Raw genomic sequence first — 14,966 nt, 5'->3', positions numbered from 1 at the left:
GGGCCATTAGTCTGAACCCTGATGGAGCATCCCAAGGGAATCAAAGGAGAATTGTCAGATTACTCCACAACAAGCATGGAGAAATTCTCCTTAGTGGAGAGCCCTCACAGGGGTACTGCTTAGGTTGTCTTGTTATCTATTGCCTCTGCCTGGGACTGACAGCAAGCTGCATTCATTATTATCGTTGCACTGGCACTACAAGACATCTCCGTAGATTTACTTGGATTCACTTACACACAGAGTTGATTTTCAGGTCTCACTAGCCAGTGTGTTTGTAAAGAAAAGGCTGCATCTGTGTCACTTAGGCAAGCTATCTATTCATAAGTTGTTATAAAATGGTCTGCTCCACATAGTCTGAGCTCATGTTCAGAAGAATGTCTGCACATCATTATCTAGTGGTGTATTGCACACCTTTTCATTAACACGAGATGCATGAGTTGTGTAAGTTAATCACTGAGCTTCTCGGTCATGGAGGAGCCCTGGTGATGCATCTAGGCACAATAAGGTCATGGGGGAGGGGATGTGCATCAGGAGGATGATTCCGGTTTAAGGGGACAGTGCCAGAAAGAAAAGTCTGTCCAAGGCCTGGGTGATGGCTGTAGCAGGCTGCAGGGTGAGCCCAGCAGGACCTAGCACTGGCTCTGATCAGGACAGTGTGTTTGGTGGGTCTGTCTTCCGAGTCTAGTGACCAGTTTCTTAACTTTCTTTTCCCAGAGAATAAAATTCACTTTGATTCTCACCTCAATCCTGACAACATCCCAGGACAATGCCAGTTAGTGAGGTGCACCCTTGCTTACGGATGTAGCACCAAAGTTACCCTGTGTGCCATCTGCCCCATGAATGTTTACAGTTTCTTTGCTACCCTGGACTTGCTTATTTTGTTTCATGTCCATCAGATGGACTTTCATCTTTCTTACATGCCCATCTTTTGAGTCTATTTTTATCTTCAGCATGCAGGACATTTTGTAACAGGGGTGGGGTTTTCCATAATTTCACTGTTTGAAATAGGTTTTCCCTTTTGCCTGTTCTAAATCTTCTGCCAGATCTGAGATTTCTCTGATTGTCCCCAAATGTTATGCTAAGAGCAAAAGGTGAATGACAGCTGCTTGTCAACAGCTCTGCACATCTACATCCTCATAAATGCATTCTAAATGCATTAATTAGCTGTTTAGTGAGGATTCAAGTCTAAATCCATGGGAGTACCTTTTAAAGAGGTCAGTATTACTCATGTCCAGTTCACTGGTACTATGTACTTGGGATAAAATCTGACAAGAAAGAAGAAAGGAAGGTTCTAAGTTGGGTAGAGTGGAACAAGCACATGCTTTTAGCAAGTATCCTTTTCTCCCATCCTTCAAAGCTGGGCCTGAGCCAGAGATGCTTCTAAAGCAGCAGAAACCCCAACTCAAGCAGGAGGAGAGTGCCAGAGTCTCAGGGTAACCCAAGACTTTTTTTAGTCATTTGAAGTATATTTTTAAGTAAGGAGTACATCTAGTTTCCTGTCTTTTTTCCCCAAGCATCGCTGCAGTCAGAGTGTGGTTAGCGTTCCAGTTCTCAGCTAATATTTTCTTTAACATGCTTTTTTGATCTCTGTTCTGTAAGCATGATGACAGCCTGTGGCGGATGCAGATGTTTTCAGTCATTGATGTATCCAGCTGATAGTCCTGAGAGGCACAAGGCACCCAAGCAGGTTGTCATTTAAGGGATTGTAACACTTACAAGTTCTAAGATGATTTATGTTTAAGTGATATAGGTTATAAATACATGTATTATGTGTACAGCTTAAAATGGAATTGGGGAGGATGGGAGACGAGACATTTCTCAATTTCTTGCACTCTCCCAAGCCTTCAGAATTGGATTTCCTCCAGATGAGGTTTAAATGGCTACACATAGTGTGGAGGTGACTGATGGTATCTAAGTCTGGCTGAGGAAAGTATGCTTGACTGGGAGGGGTGGGACATCCCTAGCAGAAATTGGTTTCTGCTTTGCTTTAGTTTGGCTGCTAAATAAAGACTGTATTGTGTTCATGGTGTTGCAGGTTTGCAGTGCATGCACAAAGTGAATATGCACAAGTGCTAGTGAAAATATTAATGTCCTCTGTCTGTCTTGCTCATATAGAGTGAAGGCAGAGGGTACAGAAGTGACACCAGCCACACATATATAGATTGCTGCTGCTTTGCACACCGCTGTCTGGTTTAGGTGTGTGGCTATCCACAGAGATTTAGCCAAATTGTTGTTGCACTGGGAACGTTCACTCAGTTGCTGTGTCCTACCTGAAAGCAGTGTCAGTGAATGGCTGAGGAACGGAGGTTTTCCAAGGCATAGTTAGGATGGAACAGCATCTTCTTCCATCACACAGTTTTCCAAAGCAAATAGATTTTGAGGCATTTCTAGGCTGGTTACAGTCATGATGCTATTTTTCTTTAAAAACATACACAAGTTATAAACCAGGAATATGTGACATGTATACACAACAAACAAAAATGTTTATCCCTCTTAAAAAGTATATTCCATTATAATTGAAAAGAGTCTAAATACTGGACAAGGTGTGTTGTGAATCTCAATGAAATGCAGTGAAATCAGACAGTAGGTAATTCAGTAGCAGTACAGCTATAACTTAGGTGTCATAGATCATGGTGTCTCAGTATTTTGCCTCATTCTAGACTTAAACTGATCTTCTTCATAAAACTTTCAATGCCAAATCAAGGCTTAGGACACCTGAGCTATTGTACCTCCTGGTTTGGTGCCATGATGTCATCTATCCATTCAGAAGGGATGATAGGGCTGAATGAACTTAGACTGGATATAAGAAGGAAGTTCTTTACTGTTAGGGTGGTGAGGCACTGGAATGGGTTGCCCAGGGAGGTGGTGAATGCTTCATCCCTGGCAGTGTTCAAGGCCAGGTTGGATGAAGACTTGGGTGATATGGTTTAGTGTGAGGTGTCCCTGCCCATGGCAGGTTGGAACTAGGTGATCTTAAGGTCCTTTCCAACCCTAACTATTCTATGATCATATGATTCTAAGTATTTGTACTTGTTTGGTTTTCTGTGATCTAACATTCACCGAGTGATCAATCACATCTCCTTGGGCTCTAGCCAAGCAAGGCTTTTAAGCTCAGGCAGGGAATCAAATGGTTTTATCTGAGCATGGCTGTAGGTCAGTATATGCTTAGCAACCTTAAAAAGAAGAAAAGGTGGAGGTACGAATAGGTAAGCTAAGTTTAAATCTCTCTTAAGACTGATTTATAAGTGACTTTATGTTTTAAAATAAAGTAGTTGAATGATTCTCAGGATATTTGAAAATCAAGCTGTATCTAAGTTTCATCAGGGACTGTAGTGATAGAGCAAGGGTGAATGAGTTCAAGCTTAAACAAGGGAGATTTAGGTTAGATATGAAGAAGAAATCCTTCCCTGTGAGGGTGCTGAGGCGCTGGCACAGGGTGCCCAGAGAAGCTGTGGCTGCCACATCCCTGGCAGTGTTCAAGGCCAGGTTGGACACAGGGGCTTGGAGCAACCTGCTCTAGTGGAAGGTGTCCCTGCCCATGGCAGGCGGTTGGAACTTAAGGTCTTTTTCAACACAAACCATTCTATGATTCTGTAACAAGGTGAAAAGTTAGTGGTGTTTAATAAAACAGGTGCCATGAGATTGGAGGAGAACTAACATTTGCTACTGGATTTATTATTGTTATATCTGTCAGGGAACATGAATTCCTTTTCCATAACAACTGAAAAAGTGTGCTTCTTTTGAAGCAGGCACCTAAAATTTGGGAAGAGGTCACACTTCTCTGTCCTCTGGGGAATCAAGTAGGTAGTTATACCCAGTATAATCCCCATGCAGTGAAGGGCTGAGGGAGTGCTATGTTACCCACCATCTTTCTGACTTACTGTAATTTCTTTAACTGTGTGGTAATGTCTTAATATTGGTTTAAGGTGGCTATATTATATATATCCACGTTTCATCTTTATTAAAATTGCAACTGACATTAATTTGCCTATTATTCAAGTGAAAGACATGCATGGTATTGTGTATGCATACATGCTTTCTGCTTCCAGCTGTCAGATAGACACACATATTGCATACTTTGGGTTGTCTGTCAAGAGTATTTGTTTTCTCTTATCTTTACCTATTTCTCCTTTTCATACTGGTTTCATGGGTGGGAATATCATAGGCAAGTTATTTTTATAAAGAGGCACATTCTTTTCTGATGCTACTAAAAGAAAGAAAACTAGAAATTAAAAGCTTTATACAGACTTAGATAAACTCTTGCAATAATAACAAGGGAGCTTTGCCTGTCTAGAATGTCATCCCCGCAGCTGGTAATTTCTATCCTTCTTGTTCCTTTGGGAAAGCCACATGTCAGATACTCAAGATATGTAGATATCCAAGGGCCATGTGTCTTGGATGCTCTGTATTGCAAATATGCAGTGGCATGCATAGATTCAAATGGTCTAATTAACCCAACAATAAATAGTTTGTCTAGGGGCCATTTTGAGAGGAGGGCAACACTAATGAAGAAGATAAAAAGCCAGTGTCAGTTCTGTGCCACTACCACAACGTGAAACCTACAGCTTCTGAAAACTTAAACAAGGAGGTTTGATCTTGAAAACTATGTGGTAAGGGTGCTTGAGAGCTTAAGTCCCCCTTTGAACATGGGAAGTGTCAAAGACGGACACAAACCATGGGGTTTTTTTCCTCTGCTTTTTTTTTGTGGAGACAATGACGTGCATTTGATTTTAAAGAGAGAATGATTCGCTAATGTTTTTCTCAATTAAAATACTACTGCATAGAGCCTTAGCGACAAATTGGTAATGGTATGTTTCATAAGTAAGGAAGAAGCTAGGCAATGTGTATTGAAAGCTATAATAATTATCTTCAGTCTTCAGCAGTGTGTATTTGAGGTGAGGGAAGGAGGCTGAGGTGTTGTGCTCTCACAGTGGCAACAGTCTGACACGTGCTGAAAGGGGTGGAAAATCAAACTCAGTCTCAGTGAGGCTCATCGGGAAGGTGTTGCTGGAAGCATGACAACTTGCATGACCGTCTCCTGAGCTTCCCTCATTCATGCTATGTCTCTGTAGCTTGTCACCAGCCTGGTACATGGGCTTGCAGCCAAGGTGTCAGGAGGTTACCTTGGCTGTCTTCCTTTTATCTGCAGCTGGGAGACTGCGTTTCTGTATGTTTATTTCAGCTGGAGGAAAGGAATGCTTTTGTTTCTGGAGTGAAAAATTCCTCCTCTCTGTAGGTATGTACTGTGCATTTATCCAGGGTGTTTATCACACCTCTTAAAACTGCCAGCAACCCTCAATATCGTAAGATACTTCTAAGTTTATTTTGCTGTTAGAGTAATCGAGCCCTTCAGGTCTTACTGAATAAACCTGAAAAGAAACAGGCATTATTAGCAGTTACTTTTACCACCTCCCATGTTCCTGTCAGTGCTAGCTATGATGCTTGTTGGTTTGCCTTCAAATGCAAGCTTTCTTAGAGGAAAAAAAGAGAGTGGAATTCATCTCACAAAATTTCATTTGTCCAAAAGTTCAGCCGACTCTAGTTTTGTTATCCCAGGTCCTGCTACAATCCATAGAGACTGATGAGTGGCTCTAAAAGAGCTCAGCTCATTCTAAAGAGGGAAGTGCCTTTTCTTAAGTGAGGATGGAATTGCCAGATCAGCCTTGACTCCTGTTGGATGAATCTCACCCACATGCCATCTCAGTCCTTATCTCTCAGAGAGGTTGTGGTGAAATCTGTTTGATAGGAGCCTGCTGGGCAATAGTTGCAGTTCAGTATTTGCTGCAGGTCCGTAGCTGTAGCACAGATATATTTAGAAGGAGCCGTGATTAAAATCCCTTGCCAGCCCAAATCCCAGGAACACACATGGGGAAAATAATCCTAAGATTCGCATCTCTTGTATTCACTTATCCCACCCTGGATGCAAACAGACTAAATCCCGTCTGCAAAGGCTTTCAGCCTACAGCAGATTTTCTTTCTGCAGAATCTGGTAGCACAGCTCTTTGTTCTTCACCAGGCAGGCTGCATGGAAGCGTAGGACCTCAGGCTACGAGAGTCTTCTGAGCTTGATACACTGCCAAAAAGAGCCTGTGCTGATAAGAAAACAGGTAGTGGCAAAGAAAATGTAGCTGTACTGTAGAGATTTAAAACCAGTGGAGAGAAGTACTTTTCCCCAGAAATTATAACTAAATGAGAGGCTTACTGCAAGAGCCCAGTAGCGTACCTGTGCTCAAAAAGGCTCTGACAAGGCCACAGAAGCTGGTGACCAGCAGCAACTCTTGGGCATTGAGGCTTAGCCAGGAAACCTTTCAGTTGGATGGGTTTTGAGGAATAGGGCCATCCCTTGTCCCGCTGTTAGTGCCTTTCCTAAGTACACAGTATCACCTTGCCTCTAGGGTTGCACACTTGCCTGAAACTCCAGACAGTATTGCTTTGGTGTTGACCCAGTATAACCTCATATGTAAATATCCAGGGTAACCAGAAAAGACATGTGTTTTAGGGGCTTGTTGCACCATGTTGGATAATAGAATCATAGAATCACGTAGATTGGAAAAGACCTTCAAGATCATCCAGTCCAACCATTCCCCAGCACTGCCAAGGCCACCACTAATCCATGTCACTGAGGGCCTTATCTGCACAGTTTGTGAACACTTCCAGGGACAAACTTTGGAACATGGCTACACACACAGCATGCATGTGTTTCCATATGTGCAGCCCAGAGTGGCTGCCAGGTCACCCTCTTCAGAGCACCCCTCCTGCCTTGGATGCAGCACGCAGCAAGCTTCCTAACATGGAAGTTTTAAGCCTGAGCAATAGAGGAGCTAGCAGGCAAATGGCTTGACTGTCAGCTGCGTTACATTTAATATCCCAGGGTCTTGGAGGGTGATGTGTGGTGCCTGGAATCACTTTCCCAGCAGGTGCATGCCACTTGCTTCTGTTCACTCCTTGCTATTTTATCACCATGTGGAAGGGAATACTGCAGCAGGCTCAAGTGCTCCAGCATGGAGATGCTGACTCCTGGTAATGCTGCAGCATACACACAGGCTTCACTTACATGTCTTGCCACTCATACAGTCTATTTAGTCTTCTTTGCCCTTCAGCCCTAAATGTCTCTTGCCTTTTGCAAAGTTGTTATGTGAACTTGAATTCAGGGGTGTCTTAAGGTTTGCACAGATCTGTGCTTCCTGGGGCCTCTCACTAGCAGGGCCATGTTCCAAAACTTTCTTTTACAAGAGAAGGATTTTTGTTCTCTCAAAAAGCCCCTTTTTTTCCTGACAGAAGAAACAAGCTGTCTGCTCTATATCGCAATCTAAAACCAGTTTAAGGAAGGCCATTTTTTTACTCTTACCCAAAGCCAGCTATTTTAAGGATTGGATCAAATATATAGGTATAGCTACCTGCTTTCACAGTTGTTGATGGTGTGTCTGTTCTATCAACTAATCTCATCTCAGGAGACTTCAGAGACATTTGCATCTGTGCCTTGAGTAGTTAATTAAGCTGAAGAAGATGGCAATTAGTAAAGGAATTATCAGGTGAAATAGCTAACACTGAGGAAGCAATACATTGTTTCGAAGGATGAGCTCCTGGGCTGGAGGGAAGTCCCAGTTGTGGTTCTCAAAGGCAGGCCTAGATTGCAGCCTGGTTAACAGCCCCATTAAATACCAGCACATATGATAAGAAGTGTATTCATGAGATTGACTGATGACACAGTGCTGGAAAAGCTGTCATTGTTGAAGAGGATAGTGGATAACCACAATGACCGAAGTAATAGAAATAGGGTGACATTCAGTATTCCAGTGAGTCATACAGCTGGGGACTAATTGGTTGGAAATAGCAAAGAGGAGAGTTGAGGATGTACCAGTTGGTGGCAGAAAGTCTGAAATGCCGATGTGATGCATTTCTAGAAAAAGTAAGCACAGTATTCACAGTGTTATTTCCAGTGAGAAAAAGGAGATGTTCTTTGTGATTTCGACAACCCAAGGTAGTTAATCCCAACCAGAAGAGGTGAATATACGAGCTAGTGGAAGGATCAAGAGGACTGGAAAGTCTGTCTGGTGTGAAGAAGGAAAAGAACCTTCACATGTGTAGGAGGCTGAGAAAATATGGAATATTGTGTATAAATGCCTCGGAGAGTGAACACCAAAAAAGAAAAACAACTACTGAAACTGTAAGACTACATTGGCAAAGACCAAGTGGATAAAGAATGAACTTACACCAGCAGTTAAGGAAAGGAGTCTACCCATCCAGTAGGAGTGAGGGCAGAAATCTCAAATTTCTCTTGTGCTGGGCACTGAGCATGTTTAGGAGAGCACAAAAATGATGATTGCTTGGCAGAGCTGGCATTTGTCTCATTGACCCAAAGTATCTCTTCAGTTCTGTATTCTCATACCCAGGACACAGTGTGCAGAAGAGAAATCAATGAAGTGGTTCTTTGGAGAGACTCCTAAAAGCTTTGAAGTTGTATCACCTATAAGCATCCTAATTCTTGCATCCTAGCACATTCATTCATATCATTCATTCTTTGGCTTGTAGGTAGAAGCTATTTTTATATCTCTTTGTTTGGGCTTTTTTTTCAAACTTAAGTTTGTCAGCTCTTAGGCTCCAGCTACCAAATAGGAGCAATGGAAGGGATGTTGCAGATGAAGGTAATCAAAATGCAGTGGGTAGGGCCTGCATTCTCCAGGATGGATTGGGACTCAGGAAACAACTATACAAGAGCAGCTGTTTCACATGAGTGTGAAACTGAGGAGAAAGGTAACCCCTAGGAAAATGCTACATGTGGGGCTATTTGCATGTGAAACCTGTCATTTGGTCTCACCCTCGTTATTTCCTTTGGCAGCACCCAACTAAGGTACAAGAGCATATCACTGCTCTTGTATTGATATCAGCTCTTCAGCACAGCCATGGGTAGTACTTGAATTAATAATGAGTAATAACAATTTTATAAATAAAATATCAGTGTACTTAGCGAAGTGAATAAAATAGACATGAATGCATTAGATTTGGATTTTAATGGCTTAAATCTGTTGCTGAATTATTCTCTTCTAATAGTAGCTTGACTGCAAGGACAGCATTAAAACCAACTGGAGAAGCAAATTTGTACTGGGATGTGCAGTAGTGTGTTCTGTGGGAACTCAGCCCAGGAAAATACTGTGCCTTGGACCAACAGGGCTAGCACTGGGAGGGAGTTCTGCTATAGTAGACATCCCCATCCAGTTTCTTTCCCTGCTTTTACTGGTGTTCAGGGCAGCACAGAGCCAGCTATTTTTTCTCTTCTGTTCTTAGTCCAGTCTTGTTGAAACACAATAGCAGTGTTAATGGTGAACATGCTTCACTCGGCCTCCCTCCAGAGCTGCAGAGACTGGCACATGGCTCTGGTCCTGCTTGAATTCCACCACAGGCTCATGTGCTTGCTCAAACGTGACAAATTACAGCATGGAATTTGATTCTTCCTCCTCAGATTTTTCCCCCCACCTCCAGCTGTCCTTGCAGTTTATGGCTGCACTGTGGAGCCCTTGGACCACAGACCTAGCTCCCCATGCAATGGAGGAGAGTCTTCATTTTGCCCCTTTGCTGAAAAACTTAGGTAGCTTTTGCATGAGAACAACATTTCTGTAGCTGCACAGAGCTGCTGCACTGCATGGTTGCAGCATAAGTTATTAGCAGTTCCTGCAGGGACTACTCCAGGCTTTCCAGAAGCATAAGCAAAATCAAACCGTGCTGTCTTGGGGTGAAGCAATCTGCTCTTGTATTAAGAAAGGAAAAAGCAGAGGAGAGCTTGGAGCTGGAATGTGGAGGTAGGGCAGAGCCCTTGATGTTGATTCTGTGCTGAGAAGGAAAGCAAAGCATTCGAAATATCATCTGCCATGGGCTTTCTTCCTCCTGGAGCCCTGCACACTGATGCCTTTCACCTCCTCAAGGACTGACTTCCAGATGTAGGTGGAGGTGGTTGCCCAGGGTATTCACCAAATCAAATCATCCAATGTTAAACCTGCCTTTAGAAACAGATTTCTTCTTAAAATCTGAGTTTGGAATTAATGGCATCATCTGATGTGTTTTCCTTCCTCATTTCCTCTGAAATGGTGCTACTCTTTCCAGTTGTGTTTTTTGTGACTTTTTGTACTGAGGATTTCTGGTTAAGGCTTTCATAATAGACTGAAAGTAATTCAGTCACCTTTTTCCAATTCTCACATTCTTTTCTAGTACGCCTCTAAAATTTAATGGGTTTCGAAGAAAGGCTGATCAGTTGCATGCCCAAAGAGCATTTGGATGTTCTTCCTTCTGTGACCTCTTCATTCTCTCCTACATCCATTCTTATTCCATCATTGTATTAGTTGAAGAAACCCTGGTGTGTTCCAGATGTTGAGTGATCAAATGGTATCAAAGAGCTTGGGTAAAGGACTTGGTGCTGGGGGGCAGCGAGGAAGTAGGAACCCAGAACTTTCCATCTTCAGAGAGAAGCTGCCGGTGCCTACCTTGCTATTCACAGCTTCCCAGTTTGAATCCAGAGCTGTGAAAATGTGGAAACTGTGAAAATATGAGCTGTGAACACTGGGAAGCTGTGAAGTGGGGAAATGGGTGGGGATTTACAATCTCTCTTGAGTGCAAAGGTTATAGGTTCTGGTTGCAAACTTAATTCTCTGAGAAGAAAGCTTTTGTCACTGCAACAGCAAAAGAAACAGCAGCCAAGGCTGGAAAATTATCTTGGCTGTAAAAACATTTCATTTCTTTGCTCATAACTTTCAGGCATTTTTCTATTTGAGACAGAAGTTTTTCAGACCTGGCCTCTGCCAAAAGCCAAATTTCATTTGGGCAAAGCTGGGTGTCTTGTTTCAGAGCCTGGAAATGAAAAGCAATAATAATGATAAAACCCAAAAAAGACTCTAATTTATTTTCTTTATTCTTTCAAATACAGCAAGGTGAAAGGTGATGTCTCATGTAGGAATAGCCTTGACTTGAGGAGCTGTGCCTTTCATTGGGCCAGGGAAAATGAAGCTTGATTCATCTGAATTACTGGCATTGTGAGCTCCCATGCTGAGCTCCGCAGCGTTGGGAGCCTTTTGGAAGCCGCAGTGAGGAAGGAGTTACCTGTTCAATGGCCCTCTGAGAAACCCTTTTGAAAGAGGGGAAGCCCACCATGGATTTAGCAGGTGACTTGCAGGAAGGTATCTCTGGCTGGTGTGCCTCCATTGTACAGTTTCTGAGGCTGACAGAAGCTGAGAACATCTGTCTGTTTTCACCATGACTCCAGAAAATACGTAACTGTTTCTTGTGATTCGGGGTGGAAGCAAATGCATCATTCCAGAGGGAAGCTAGCCCTCTGCAGAGTCACCTCAACTGTTTGTGTACCTGCTGTCAGGAACAGGAGTGCAGAAGCTCTCCTGGACCAAGAAGAGCTGTATAGCTTCAGCACTGGCTCCTCATAAGCCCTTTTCCTCCATTCCTACCATTCCCAAATCTAATGAAGCCACCTGCTGTGGTGCATGAACTCAGACGTAAGTTAAACCTGTTGCTGCTGGAGAACATGGTGTCAACATTGCTCAGAGGCCTTGGGGATGTGTCCAGGATGCGACCTGGATGAATCTTTCTCCATCTGCTCATGCCCTGCTGGAGCTAATCTCTCTAATCATCCTTTGGGAGCCAGGGCAGACCCAGCAGTGGTGGACCAAGTCAGAGTTAATGAACCCAGATAGACCCTTCTCATAGAAATACTGGGACAGCTTTATTTTTAAAGGTTTCCAACCACCCAGGTTACCCATGGGTCCCCCATCCCCCATGACTACAGATAATGAGATGCCTCCCCTAGAAATAAATAATTGCTAATACTTAAAATCAAGAAGGAGAGATGCCTGAACTGTGCTTCAGCAAGTTGTTTTAACCCAAGGCCCTGCATATCCTTAATCTATGTCAATGTCTAAAATCTTAATCTGTGTCCAAATATGTTAAAATGCTGGGTATTCGTAGGCAGTGAATGTTGAAAAGAAGATGTGGGGTTAATTGCAGAAATCTGTGCCAAGTGTACGAGCAGCACTGGCTGAGATCATGGGTAGAACCAGTGCAGTTAGCACAAGCTTCTGTGCCTTCCACTTGACAAACCCCACTTCTTAGTGCTTTCTGATGCTGCAAAATGGGCATTTAAGCTCCCTGCCAGGTCAGCCGTTCATCTCAAACACATTTAGACTTAATTGCTAATTAATTTTCCCTAGATAATGTGGATTATTTTTTTCCCCCTCAGTGTGTGAAATCTAGAAGAGTTTTCTTACAACCAGCCGCAGACGGGTTGACTGTAATTGGTGTTCTCTCATTTAGGTGAGAAGTAACAGTTCATCAACTCTTAATTAGCCTGGACTTTTTCGAGAGCAGTTTCCAATTTTCCAACAGGGAGATATACATCTTGTTTCTCCTGTAGCACTACAAAGAAAGTCATTTTACCTTGGATTGACAAACAGGGCTGTGTTTGTTGGTGTTTCCTTCTTCCTGTTGGTGAATGCCAAGCTGCATGTCTTACCTGAATCACTGAGCAATTTTTTACTTAGCATCGCTTGCCACAGAGAAAAGAACACTGATTATACAAGTGAGGGAGTTTGAGCTCAGTTTAATAAAGTCGTGAATGGGTAACCAGCAGCACTTGGAGTGATGCGTTAAGATACGCAACAGCTTTTGGGTATCTTGGCAGCGGCGGAGAAACTTTGTATGTTGTGTCTGTTGTAGGTGAATGCCATATCTGATCATTGTGCAGGTAGGAAGGCTGAGGCAACAGAACCGTGAGACTACCTCAAATTAGTCAGACTGGAAAAAGTGTCCTGCCAGGACGAGCCATCTGCCTGGCTTGTGAGCCCCTTCCAGAGATGCTGCAGGGGAAGGTGACCATGCAACAAGAAGTGGTGAGGAGCTGGGGACTGCTCAGCCCTGACATGGGCTTGCCCCGCTGCGATCTCCTTAGCCAGGCTCACTTGTAATGCTAGGGCAGGAGAGAAATGCAGGATGAGAAGTTCACAAATAGTTGATTGTCCTCTGGCATTGTCTTACCTGTTGGTGGAGTACTCAGGAGATGTTTGGACACAAATACTTGGAGATCCAAACTGCCAACCAAGTCAGGTTGAATAACTTTCTTCCAGAAGTACTCTTTGAAATCACAGGTTTTACTCAAGCATTTTGGATAACCTATTTTTATTTTCTGCTAAGACCTGGTTTGCTCACAGTCTTTTAAAAGCACTTAAATTTTATGCTGCCAAGCAACACATGATTGTGGCTGGAGGAGGCCAGGTTATTCATGCTCAGCACCGGTTTGTTAAAATACTACAAGAAGTTTCAGTACTAGCAGTGTGTGGTGCAGGTGCAGAGTGTGGTTTCAGTTGCTCAGTCTGATTCTGGGTTTAAGCTTCATTTGAATCTGAGAAGCCAACAAGAGATAACTAACGCAAGAAAGCTTTTATGGCCCTTGCAGTCTGGGAATATAAACATGACCCATGGAAATGAGCTTTACTAGTTCTAGTGTTTTAGACTACAGTTAAAGAAGTTGTAGTCAGTGCTGTTCCCTTGAAAAATACTTTGTTTTATAAAGCTTTGTACATGCATTATGCATTTTTCAGAATCTTTCTTTTTTAGCATAGTGAAGTTAATTTATATACTCAAATACATGCTGTTTTATTTTAATTGAATAACGGTTTCCCTCCAACTAGAGCTTATCATACATCACCAGAGAAAAGTAATAGTGGTTTAGATTTAAAGAACAGTATAATCAGGTTTGCTTCAAAAAGGCCCTAAAAATACAAATGTAATTGAAATGAAAATGATTATTTAACTAATTTTTCCTCTCAATGACTTAAATGATTATTCAAGTTGCTTATGGAACTCAATAAATTGAATCAGGCTGGTCCTGCTATGAGTTCCCCACTGTGCAGTCTCAGAGAGCCTGAAGGTAGCTGACAGTCAAGAGGATGGAAATACCCAACGATGCCAGTAAGGGAGGAGTTGAATCTGCAGTCCTTACCCTGTTGTATGTAGCAAAAGAGTTGCATTTCTGTCACATCTATGACCACTGAACCTAAGGTGAAAACCATCTAGTTGTTCATACCTAAACAAAAGTAGGATGCAAACCTAAATAGGGAAGTGGGATGAGAACCTTTAACATGGCAATGTCAGCCTCAGTCCAAAAACACTTGAGTTACAACCCTCTCTTTAAATACGCAAGAAGACATGCCTGTTCACATCTGGCACAGGCTTTATGGGCTGTGCCCTCCGAGCCAGGCTGTCTGTGATGACTAGGGTTGCCAGAGGCATCTCTGTGAAGGGCTGGCACCATTACTGATGGCAGCCGTGCTCCATCCATCTCACCAGGGCTTTGGAAATAACACCTTGGAAAATAAGCAGTGAGGCAGGAAAGAAAGGTAGCTGATGCAAGATGCAGTGATGTCTCTAAAGGCAGCTTCAAGTTGTGTGGTGGGTCACGGTGGGTTTGGGTCAGTGGGGACAACAGCTGGTCAAAGTAAGACCATGTCTTCTTGAACTAAATGTGCTTCATGGACTCTGCCTGCAGGGACGTTGTCTTACACCACTGTGCTTTGTGCTTCAGATGTGTATGTTGTATTGGAGGCCTGCTGGCTCCCCAAATTATCAGGGCCTCAACCAGGAACAGCAAAGGAAATTTGGGGCAGGGCAGAAGGGAAAGTTCTGTTTAAAAATTTAACAAGTTGCAGTTTTCTCCAGAAGAGTCCCCACTTTTGAGTGATAGCAAGAGCAGGAGACGCTGGAGGAATTTCAGCCTTTCGTACCTGAATGGAAGACACCAGGTTATCTTTATCTTACTTCATTCTAGTGTGGGTGCTTATATTGATACACTAGTCTGACTCTAGCAGTCATTACAGGACAGACATCCATTGCCTGAATGGCATCCAGGCATCTTTGTGGGTTTACAACATTTTGTAGTGATGTTTAATAAGTGTGAACTTCTGTGATAGAAGTAG

General features: G+C 43.0%; 1 protein-coding gene across 1 annotated transcript in view; it reads left to right on the top strand.

Annotated features, from left to right (window-relative positions):
• GPC1 (glypican 1) overlaps positions 1-14,966 on the top strand; it is a 192,603-nt gene that overhangs the window by 152,260 nt on the left and 25,377 nt on the right. The gene's annotated exons all lie outside the window — the stretch shown is intronic.

The sequence above is a fragment of the Melopsittacus undulatus genome, chromosome 6, assembly GCF_012275295.1.
Source record: "Melopsittacus undulatus isolate bMelUnd1 chromosome 6, bMelUnd1.mat.Z, whole genome shotgun sequence".
NCBI lineage: Eukaryota > Metazoa > Chordata > Aves > Psittaciformes > Psittaculidae > Melopsittacus > Melopsittacus undulatus.
Note: the sequence above shows the minus strand (reverse complement) of the source record. Positions and strands in the feature narration are given on the sequence as shown.